This window comes from Triticum dicoccoides, chromosome 3A (genome assembly GCF_002162155.2).
Source record: "Triticum dicoccoides isolate Atlit2015 ecotype Zavitan chromosome 3A, WEW_v2.0, whole genome shotgun sequence".
NCBI lineage: Eukaryota > Viridiplantae > Streptophyta > Magnoliopsida > Poales > Poaceae > Triticum > Triticum dicoccoides.
The window spans coordinates 451587893-451600537 of NC_041384.1; positions in this window are offsets into that span (position 1 = coordinate 451587893).

A 12645-nucleotide genomic window follows, 5' to 3' on the forward strand; every position below is an offset into this window, starting at 1 on the left:
TCTTTGTAGCTGCTGTTATTGATCATTTCTCAAGTTATGCTGCTAAAATGTGCTCCTTGTAGCTGTTGTTATTGCACTTTTTGCTCAAGTTATGTTGTTGAAATATGCTCCCTGTAGCTGTTGAACCATGTACTATTGTATTGTGCTAAAATTTTCGTAGGTTATGCTGCTGAAATATACTCGTTTTGCTGCTGAGATGTTATTCTTTGCTCCTACTATGTTTGCTTAAATATGCCGATTTCCCCGTGGGTTTAGGGGACGGGCAAAAAACTAGCCCCGCGCACTATGACGGGGACGGGGACGGGGACAGGTTTGTGATTTTCTCGTGGGGATGGGTTTGGGCAGGCAAAACCCGATGAGTTTCGTCCCCGTTGCCATCTTGACCTGTGTGCGAAGCACGTCGGTAGAACCAGTCTCATGAACACGGTCATGTAATGTCGGTCTGGGTCGCTTCATCCAGCAATACCGCCGAATCAAAGTAAGACATTGTTGGTAAGCAGTATGACTATTATCGCCCACAACTTTTGGTGTTCTACTCGTGCATATAACATCTACGCATAGACCTGGCTCTGATGCCACTGTTAGGGAACACAGTATTTCAATTTTTTTGCCTACGATCACACAAGCTCTATCTAGGAGATGCATAGCAACGAGAGGGAAGAGTGTATCTACGTACCCTCGTGGACCGAAAATGGAAGCGTTTAGTAATGCGGTTGATGTAGTCGAACGTCTTCGCGATCCAACCGATCCAAGCACCAAACATACAGCACCTCCTCGTTCAGCACACGTTCAGCTCGATGACGTCCCTCGAACTCTTGATCCAGTTGAGGCCGAGGGAGAGTTCCGTCAGCACGACAGCATGGCGATGGTGATGATGAAGTTACCGGCGCAGGGATTCACCTAAGCAGTACGACGATATGACCGAGGTGTGTAACCATGGAGGGGGGCACCGCACACTGTTAAGAGATTGTCTGTTGTGCTATTGGGGTGCCCCCTGGCCACGTATATAAAGGAGGGAGGGAGAGAGGAGGCGGCCATGTTGGGCGCGCCAAGGGGGAGTCCTATTTCGACTCCTAGTCCAAGTAGGATTCGCCCCCCCCCCCCCCTTTCCTTTCTTCCACCGGAGCGAAAAGGAAGGGAGAGAGGGGGAAGGAAAGAGGGGAGGCCGACCCCCTCCCGTAGTCCAATTCGGTTTGGGCAAGGGGAGGGCGCGCCCCTATCTTGTGGCCCTTTCTCCTCTTCTCCAATAAGGCCCACTAGGCCCAATACTTCTCCCGGAGGGTTCCGGTAACCTCCCGGTACTCCGGAAAAATGCCCGAATCACTCGGAACCATTCTGATGTCCAAATGCAACCTTCCAATATATGAATCTTTATGTCTCGACCATTTCGAGACTCCTATTCATGTCTGTGGTCTCATCCGGGACTCCGAACAAACTTCGGTTCATCAAAACACGAAACTCATAATATAAATCGTCATCGAACGTTAAGCGTGCGGACCCTACTGGTTCAAGAACTATGTAGACATGACCGAGACATATCTCTAGTCAATAACCAATAGCGGAACCTGGATGCTCATATTGGATCCTACATATTCTATGAAGATCGTTATCGGTCAAACCGCATAACAACATACATTGTTCCCTTTGTCATCGGTATGTTACTTGCCCGAGATTCGATTGTCGGTATCATCATACCTAGTTCAATCTCGTTACCAGCAAGTCTCTTTACTCGTTCCATAATGCATCATCTCGTGGGTAACTCATTAGACACATTGCTTGCAAGGCTCATAGTGATGTGCATTACCGAGAGGGCACAGAGATACCTCTCCGATACACAGAGTGACAAATCCTAATCTTGATCTATGCCAACTCAACAAACACCACCGAAGACACCTATAGAGCATCTTTATAATCACCCAGTTACCTTGTGACATTTGATAGCACACAAGGTGTTCCTCCGGTATTCGAGAGTTGCATAATCTCATAGTCTGAGGAACATGCATAAGTCATGAAGAAAGCAATAGCAGAAAAACTAAACGATCATTATGCTAAGCTAACGGATAGGTCTTGTCCATCACATCATTATCTAATGATGTGATCTCGTTCATAAAATGACAACACATGTCTATGGCTAGGAAACTTAACCATCTTTGATTAACGAGATAGTCAAGTAGAGGCATACTAGGGACACTATGTTTGTCTATGTATTCACACATGTACTAAGTTTCCGGTTAATACAATTCTAGCATGAATAATAAACATTTATCATGATATAAGGAAATATAAATAACAACTTTATTATTGCCTCTAGGGTATATTTCCTTCAAAACCCACTTTGCTGCCGTGCATTGATACCCCCGGACGTCTGGCCTCGCCGGAATCCGTTATTTAAAGGAGGCAACACCCGGCTAACACCACGCCACAACACAAGCCGCTCCGCAACCTCCTCCCTTACACCAGATCCACCAAGACTACAGGCAACGATGCTCTGTGAGAGAGCCTTTCCACATAGATGAAGCACGGGGTGGACGCCCTTGCAGCTGCCTGGCAGAGCCGCCATGCTAGGCGGATCGAGGCCGGCATACCGGCGAGCTCGCTCGAGGTCTGCGGCGATGAGGACGATCCCATGATGGAGACAGGCTCCGACGACACTGCACCGGAGTCCGCGCCTGTGCATGTAGGCTGCACCATGGAGTAGGCACAAGCGCACTTCAACACCGCCATGGTGGTGGAGAAGCCGACGCCTATATCGGCGTTCCAGCAGGGTTAGGAAGAATAGCGGTACAACTTGTTCCTCCTCGAGCAGCACAGGCTGGCGGAGGGCCAAATCGACAACGAGCGCGCGAGTGAGAAAGCCGTGGCGGCCATGGCCATGACGAACCTCAACTTCGTCACTGAGCGGTGTGGGATCTACGAGGTCGCCTACGCTCAAGACAACTCTCGCCAGGAAGCGGCCGCCGCGCAGCTACAAGCGATCACGACCGAGAACAATGCCGGCTGCGCCTCCTACGTACCTCCGACGAACTATCATGCGACCTGGTGGAATGACGACTTCGCCGGTGCTACCATTTCCATCCCGGACCTCACGTCCATTGGCGACGGACAAGACGCGGTCTCCTCCAAGGACGAGTAGGGCATGGGAGGAGGTGGGCCTTTGTGTACCATGTGGGCCGGTCTATCTCTGTGTTCTGCTCTTCCTCACCGGAGACCGTTGCTTCACTTCATCGGTCTTATCGTCAGTGCTCATGGAGACGACAGATGGCGGAGGAGGTCCCAGGAAAGGAACAACAAGGCTTGGACGCTGGCGGCCGCCGTATTTTCTGTTTTCTAAATGTTTCAAATGTAATGAAAATCCGCCGTGTTTGAATGAATGTCGTCCGGTTTATATTAAACCCGCAGTGTTTCCACGAATGTCATCCGATTAGTTCAAAAAGTGATTGAAATGTATGCATGCAGCGTTGAATGACGGCCTCCGGCTTCCGTGTCCGCAGATGGATGCAGGAATAAGTTTGCGGGTCGACGTTGGAGATTCCCTAAGAGCATCTATACAGCCGGATACAGCAAATCTAACCCATCAAACGTCCGTGGACGTGTCCGCGTATAGTGGCCGATCTCGTCACAAATAATCGATTCAACAAGCGGATACCTCAAATTAGAAACCTCAAATCCATACATGCAATGTAAACCTAAACTTAAGCGGGGCTCATCCAGTGCCCGTCGTGCCCATGTCCGGCGGCCGGTTACGCCCCTCGGAATGTTGGTCCGGTCATCGGCAGGGTAGATTAGAACATGGGACACGGTCCGGCTCACGAGATTCAAGGCGCCCCCGTCTCCATGCCCTACTCTTACTCGTCGGAGCCCGAAACCCTGACGGTGTCAGTGAATGTGAGATCGATGATGGATCCATCTTGAGAGGAGCTGGTCACATCCACTACGACGTGGTTGCGGCGCACAGATTGGTGCACCATACGGCGCACCGGAGAACACAACTCCGCCTCACCAACGTTCCCCACTGCGAAGGCTGACGACGTCTCCCGCGTCCGCTGCATCGCACGATGGGTATGCCACGCCATGTTTGTGTCAAATGACGCCCATGCGTTCTCCTCCACGCTGGCGTGCCAACTGAGGGGTTGCCCGTCCGCCACCGCCTTCGGACACCAGACGGATCCGCTGCCCGCCATGCTGGAGATCGTCGGACGGGAGCTTGGGTAGCGGAGTGGAGTGGCTAAGGTTTGGTCCGAAAAGCGGATGAAGATGAATATATGTGGGCTCAGGTGGGTCAGCGTGGGTCGGATCCGACATGGCGGATGCGCCCGGTCATGCCCGAGCCACTCCATATCAGTTCTATATTTGTGCTGGATGTAACGGGTGCCGTTTAATGATGGTTTGAGGCGCACGTCTAGGTCGGATTTCTTTAACCGCTACTCATCGACCGTCTGTCCGGGCGTATGAGGGAGGGGTTTAGAGTGCCGGATGAGAGCATCTACAGCCGTACTTTGCAAATCCGGCTCCGCAAACGCCCGCGGACGCGCCGGCCAACCCTCAAATCCCGTCATCCACATCCGTGTATCTCATATCCAGTCCCTCATATCCATACTTGCATGCAACATAGAAAGAAAGATCGTGGATCATCACACAAACATAGAATCGGACAGGGCAATGCACATTCCGATCACTAGAAGATCACCGATGGATGTCCAAAGATCGCCAAAGTTCACATAATACATATAAACTTAAACTACATTACTAAAAACTAGAATCTGAAGACGGTGACGGGGGAGATTCACCACTTCCTCGCCGGCCCTTTGCCCATCCGGTCGCCGGCGCAGCTGGTGGCGTCGGCGACTGGTGGCGGATCGTCCGAGTCATCATTGGAGGAGCCGTCCAAGTCGTCGTCGTCGGTGTCGGAGAGGATGACGAGCACTTTTAGCCACCGGACCTCCCTGTCATGCTGCCTCTTTAGCTTCGCAAGCCGAGCCGCCTCCACCGCCTCGTGCTCGGATTGCTCAATGGCAATCCGGAGCGCCTTGGCGTTCTTCCGCCGGAGCTGCCGCACGTCCATCTCCACGATCGTAAGCGACCGGCGGTAGACCCATTCGAGGAGCCGCGCGTCCTCGTCGGGCTTCACCCGCATCCCGTGATGATAGCGTATGGACTGCCCCGCCTCCTTCCTCTCCCTTTTCCCTTGCCGCTCGCGGCGGGCGGCGCACGCCTCTGATTCTGGCATGCACATCCGGGCCGGTGGGGGTGGGCACAAGCACCCACCGCTGCCCACGTGGGGGAGCAGCAGCCCGCGTCGGAGTTGCGCCAACGGGGAAGTTGCGGCTGCGGTAAGGCTGCAGATCCAGAGCTGCCCCCGGTCTCCATGTTGGGCCGCTCCAAAGCGATGCGGAGGGCAAGCTCATAGTCTGGATCCAGCTCGGGGTCGGAGCTTGACATTGTGCTGGATTCGATCGGGATCACTGCAGGGAGAGAAGAGGACGGGGCGAGAGAGGAGAGTGAGTGAGCTAGGGTTTTGAAGCGATGAGCTGGATGGGGTTTTTTGTGGGACATCCGTGGGATCGATGGTGGGCCGGCCTTGTTGGGCGGACACTCCCGGGCGTGCCCGGGCCATCTCATACCCGTTTTATATTTGGACTGGATATGAGGGGTGCCGGTCAGTCCGACCGTTTGAGATCCGTTTGAGACGTTCGTCTAGATAAAAAATTATAATCGGTTAGTGATCGGACGGATGATCGGGGTGTTTGAGACCGGTTTGAAGCGTCGTCCGGCTGTAGATGCTCTAACCTACTTCTGTCTTGCGTTGCGTGCAACTATTTGATTATGCTACCCACCATGGGCACCACGTACTCGCATGACCTCTGTTGTGCCGTCGCGTGCCATTTGCAGTCGAGCTGTAAACCGGGATGTCATGGACGGGGGATGGATCGGGTCATGCTCGTGCATCATGCGGTGCACCCCGCCCCTCCCTCCAGGGCCTCTGCAGATCTGAAGCGATTTGGTCAATATCCTATTCTACGTACTCGCTCGTTTGGTTTTACTACACTGCTTGAATGGAGTCGACCAATGAAACCAAAATCTCTGAGATAAAACAGACAAAACAAGTAGAGCAGGTAGTATCGATATTCGCTGGGTGCACGGCGATCTATAGAACCGATCTGTTTGTTTTTACGGGAGCCCTCGCCAACAGCAGATTGGGGGTACCAGTAGTTAGGCGAAACGAACCCTCAAGTCCAAATCCCGGTCATTTCAACCCTGAACTGTATAATTCCGGTCTAGATCAAACCTTGACGAATGTCAACCGGGATTTCTCTGGCTGGGCTCTGCTGGGCCACCCCATTTGTTCTTTTTTGTCTGCAAAAAAATTGTCTTTTTTTCTGTTACACGGGAGCTCGACCCGACGCATGCAGTGACACCTAGCTGGGCCGGCCCATGGTGTACAATAGCGTCCGTACTAGCGTAACAATTATTCTCAGAAAAAAAGTAGCATAACAATTTGATTGTCGAAAAAGATAAAACAACAAGTCCTACGATTCGAACTACGAACCTGTAGATCCGAAGGAGACTTGCTAAACCAGTCAACCTAACAAGCCTGTGTTACCAAACTGGAGTGCGCAAGTTTAAGAAAAAAAGTTAAACGCAGAATCAGGGCGGGTTTTTTGGTATCCTTTCCTGCATTTTTTTTAAAAAGAGTAATGTTTGAAAATCTGACAATTGTTGAACGCGTGAATCTTTTCCCAAAGAAAGTGATTTTTTCCCAAATCCATTGAATTTTCTTTTGAAAAACTGTGAGCTTATTTTCAAAATCATTGTACTCTTTCTAAATCTGTGAACATTTTTTTTCAAAAATTGTAAACTTTTTTTATTTTAAAAATCTGGTTCACGAGGTTCTTATTTTTTGTTTGCTACTTCCTACTAAGTGGCCACCGGTTTTATATGGTTCGAAATAATTCAAGCACTGTTGACCATGGAGTGTACCCGTCCTCCGCGCTGGGCCGCCCCATTTTTTCTGTTGCACTGCTAAAGAAATGCGAGCACCTTTTTTATGTAATGCGTGAACCTTTTTCTCAATATGTTTGTTTCAAATTCATGAATCTTGTTACAAAACCCGTGGACCTTTTAATATACATTGAACATTTTTTTGATACACAACGAAAATTTCTTATATACACATTAAACATTTTTGTGATATACGCTAAACAATTTGTAAATACATAACAAACACTACAGTGATATGTGCTAAACAATTTGAAAATACACAATGAACATTACTGTGATGAATACTGAACAATTTGAAAATACATATTGAACATTTTTTTCATATACACTGAACATTTTTTTCTTATATGCTGAACATTTTTAAGTACATAAATGAATATATTTTTAATATACGAACATTTTCTTAAATATACGATGAACATTTTATTAATACCTGATAAACTCTTGTATAATACACAAAAAAGAAGAGTAGTAAAAATAAACAGAAGAAACACAGCTTGTTCATCATATTAAAGTATTATTAATGATTAAAAATACACAATGAAACATTTCCTTGTAATGTATTAATGGAAGAAAAAGAAAAAGGAAAAAAAAGATAAAGCCAGAAACAACACGAAAGAACCAGAAATGAAAAGGCAGAAAGAACATGCAAAAACCAGAAAAAAAACAAAAAGATAAAATAAAACAAAAAGTCAACAGCAGAAACGAACTAAAAACAAAACAGTGAACGAGCAATATGCGCTGCTGCGAAATGGGCCGGCCCACCCGCGGGCGCTGTGGGGTGTAGCCACTGCTGTTGGCTGCCCACGGGCGGCAAATAGGAAACCGCCACCAATCCCGGCCATTCTTTGCATTCCCTGTCTGGCAAACGGATCCAGGGTCTGATTTAGACCGGGATTATACAGTTCAGGGTTGAAACGACCGGGATTTAGACTTGAGGGTTTGATTCGTCAAAGCTCTACGAGTTTAGGGTTTAAAATGGACTTTTTCCAATTCTCGACGCCGTTCCACAGGAAAATTACAGCGGCCCCGTAGATAAACTTTTTTTAAGGAAAGTTACATCGGGGATGCTTCTGGTCGGGCTATCAAATCAAACATACTCTGGCCCGGGCGATGTGGCATCAGATCAGGCCCAAAGTGGCCATCGTGGAGCTAAGCATCGCTGTCTGCCATGCATCATGATATAGTGCAGTACGTCCACTGCCATTTGTTTGCTCGGCGTAATACGAGAACCGGGAAACGAGGCGCATGTTATCCCGGCCGGAGCGGAGGCTGCCACGGCGCGCGTCACCTTACCCCATGGAGCGAGCACAAGCAACTGAACTGGTCCGAAACGGATTCGCGCGCTCATGGACGGCCACGCCGTGGGAGAGCAGCTATACTGCGTACGTACTGAGGTGGCACTGCCCGAAAGAGAAAGAAAAGAAAAAGATAAACTCGTCGTCCATCAAGAAGGGGTAGCTAGCGACTGTACAGAGGAGACACGGCCGCGTGGTGTCGATGGCCAAAACAGCTGTCCCTCGCAGGTTCATGGGACCGCATGCCTGCCTGCCTGCCTGCGACTGCGAGCCACTCGATCGCCCGTTGCGTCGCGAGGATGATCTCTTCTCCGGCCGGCCGCCGGGGGCAGGACGGGCAATTCGATTTCGATGGGTAGGGCTGGCTGGAGACGTCGACGTCGACGCTCCATCGCCGCACATGGACATGGCCGCGCGCTCGCGTGCGGACATGATGGGGTGGGACGATGGATGCGTAGCCCCAGATCCAGCATCATGTTGTCTTCTTCCTCGGGCTCACCGTGGCGACAAAGCGGTAGAGATGCAGCGCACATGATTGAAAAGCGGCAAAACTGCGAGGGTCTACCGATCGATGCTGTGCAGTGCGGTGCAAGCAGCCAAAAGGACGCAGCGCTTCGATCGGCATCATTCTGAGGGAAGGGTGAGTGAAGTGAGGAGGTAAATATCAAAATTATTTCATCGATCCTATTTAAGGATTTGATGCAACATGGACGCACAAAATTGAGTGCTGCTGCTTACGGAAAGACGGGAAGACCAAAGATCGAGGAGAGAATGCTGCCTCACCCAAAAAAGGCGGAGATTGCGATCAACGAAAAAGGCGGAGCGGGAAAAGAAAGGTGTACAGTAAAATCTATGGGCAAAACAGTAAACAAATGAAGTGGGCCATGGGGTCCTTGAATTGAGATGGTTGGGCCGCCGTTCCTTCCAGCTGCCCCGGCAGCATCGTCGTAAATTTTCCGAGTTGCTACTTCCGCTGTTCACCACATGATCCTCTACTGTGCCTGCCTGCAGCACGTGATAATGGTGACATTGACAGGATATAGTCACTGCCAACGCCTGCTCTAGAAAAGCAAAACAATGGCTAGTTTAATTAATTCGTTTTCAAAGTTTGATCTTCAATTTGGTGTTGTTGTTACTGTTGCCCGTATGGAGCCTTGGTTAAAAATGGCTCAAGGGTCCTTGCTGAGTAGGGTGCTGGCTGCCACTTGCGCTTGGCCGAAATTACTATTCTGACCCTTTCAGCGAACTTTGTCATAAAATAAATTTGATAAATTATTTCATAATCTGACCCTTTTAGCAACGTCATAGCCCGCGGCGTTTTTATCCAACATAAAAACGCCGAGCTAGCTAGCGTTTTTGACCAAAGAAGAAACGTCGAAGTCGCTCAGCGTTTTTCACCAAGTAAGCAACACCAAAGTCCATGGCATTTGTGATCAAGTAAGAAACGCCAAAAGGCTTGGTGTTTAGGCCCTGGTTATGAAGCAGTTTTTTACTTTGGCGTTTCTACGAAGACTGGAAACGTTGTCGACCTTGGCGTTTCTAGCCTGGTGTCTCTGGCGGCTGAAGAGAAAGACCCCGACGGGGCAGCGGGTGGGCTGGATGCCAGCGAAGAAACGCCAAGCTCTATGGCGTTTCTTATCTGGTCCGCAACGCTAGCTATCTCGGCGTTTCTTATTTGAACAAGAACGCTAGCTAGCTCGGCGTTTTCATTTTGGACAGAAACGCAGCAGGCTATGGCGTTGTTGAAAAGGTCAGATCGTGAAATAATTTCATGTCGAGTTCACTTCGTGACAAAGTTTGCTGAAAGGGGTCATAATAGTGATTTCGGCCCTTGCGCTTGCGCTCAGGGAGAGTGGTAGCCCCTCACGTAGGCACATGAGAGCAGCTGGCTGTGGCCCAGACGCCCAGTACCAGCAGCGTCGAATAATCATGGGTTATTTTCTTTTCTTATTACTGCTGGTAAAGGAAAATCCAGGCAAGCTGTCGACGTCGATGTAGTACTAGCGGCACTGCAGTGTCGCCTTGTGCAGCTGCGCACCGAAACCTTTTTGGTACGAGCGGCGGGACAGTGCCGTTCTGATAGGAAGAAGTAAGCAAATAAAGGCGCGGCGTTTTGGTAGGGGAATTGCAATTCTGTGCAAACTGCGTCAGCGTTGGTCAAGTAACGAGAGACGGTAGGGTAAACACTAAACAACCGAACAACAAGCACGTTACATGATTTGCTTGGATTGTAGTGGTCGCCATGATCGGTGGGCTGGGTTTGCACGACCTCACCGCATGAACGCGGCGGTCCGAGCAAGTGTAGCTGGCGCTGCCGCTGGAGATACGACGTACTCCCTCCGTTTGGAATTACTTGTCACGGAAATGGATGTATCTAAACGTATTTTAATTTTAGATACATTCATTTTCAAGACAAGTAATTTCGAACGGAGGAAGTATATAATAAGTCCGTCATAACCCTTCTTTAGTGTGGTTTGGTTTAGTTGCGACATCACTGTTTTCATGTTCTTGGTCAATCATCATTCCAGATAATCTGCCTTATTCTCGTAACTTGTCTCGAGCGAGGAAATAAGCCAACCGTTTGTTTTTTGATTGAGGGCAATGTTTGCTTTTCCTCGTTTTTAAGGGATGATGACACTGATTGTAGCTATAGTGGGGCAGGAGTGGTGATCGACTTAGGTACTATCAATTATCCGGCCATACATTCCAAATGCAACCCATTTTAATACACCTTTTACTCGCAATCCGCTTCAACCACCATGGGGTGTATTATTGGTCTCACGACGTGGTTCCTACTACAGCTAGTGCAGGATTCAAGTGGTTGATCTCGTTTACCTTCATTATGAAAGACCATTGTTCGGGTGCATCCAAGTGTTAAGAGCATCCCAAACGTTGTTAAGCAAACGTACGACATCAAATATCCACGGACACGTCTATCGTATCCACATGCAATGATAAAGGCGTGAGTCATCAAACCATAGACATCAAATAAGGGAGCACTTATGGCTAGCTGTGGAAATAAGCTGCCCCTTCCCAACTTATTTTAGAAGCCCAACCTAAATATTTATTTTAGAAGTCTACTAACTAAGGTTTCACTAGCAGGCTTTAAAATATTATTTTAGGCTGGACATCTAGAATAAGCTCGGAAAGGGGCAGCTTATTTCCACAGCCAACCATGAGCCTCAAAACAGCTGGCGCTAAGTATCTAAGTATCAAATTCTAACAACAGGGTGGTGGGCCATGTGGACCTATAGAAAAAAGTACGTGGGCCATGGAGAGATGTACACCAGTGCATAATCGATCTTTGGAGTCGGTTGTCATATATGGATGACGGCGGGTTTTTGTCCGCGTCACTAATACTTTGCACGGCATCGACTGTTGCAGAAACGGCCACCAACATGATGGACAACCGTAGGTAGTTCCTTACTTAGAACCGCCTTCAATATAGTTGACAGCATGGGCAATTCCGTATGAATAACCATCCTCATTTTGTATGTCAAGGACATAATACTTTTAGGTACCCACCTTGATACATACAAAAAAACACTGCTCAATTTTCGTATTTCTTACTGGTCACGTGAATGAAATTGAAAGTAAACATTGAAATAAATATAGGCATCCATCATTCATTTGCACAAAGCTTTGCATTCCATAACAATCATTTGCACAAAGATGTTGTGTCGTTTCCTCTACTATTGCAAAAGACACAATCATACCATTCTAAAAACATTGATTTTTTTCAACAAGTCTCTATTGTTGACTCTGTCATGAAGAAGGCGGCAGAAGAATAATTTCTGTTTAAACTTTTTTGTAGCCAATTGAATAAAACATGGCCTTCCTTTGTTCTTTCCACCCATTTGTACATTTTAGTGGAGGAATAACCTGATCCGTGCCAGCGAAAGCACCATATGTCTTTGACGTGAGGGTTACATCTTTGCAAGATCATATTTTATGTATGGCCAGAAGCTTGAGTAGAAAGGGACGTGTGGAAATGATCGGATAAATCTTTGAGAATTTTGTCATGGCTGCAAGGCTTGCACTGCCATCAAATTCTAATTGAATGCAATTCTGGGGAAGAGCCCCAGTGCTACGACTTACAACCCATTGCCGGGAAAACAACAATAGCCCACTGCTGAATCACTAGCCTGGATGATGGCAGTGCAAGCCTTGCAGCCATGGCAAACTCTCAAGATTTGAGCTGGTGTCAAATTGCTTTCTTTATTGGGGTCCTCTTTTTTACTGGGTTGTACGTGGGTTTGGCCAAGGTCATAGGGGTCAGTTGACCCAGCCTAACACTGTAGTTTCGCCCCTACAAACTGAGCCACAAGATAAGCTGTTTTTGGACGAC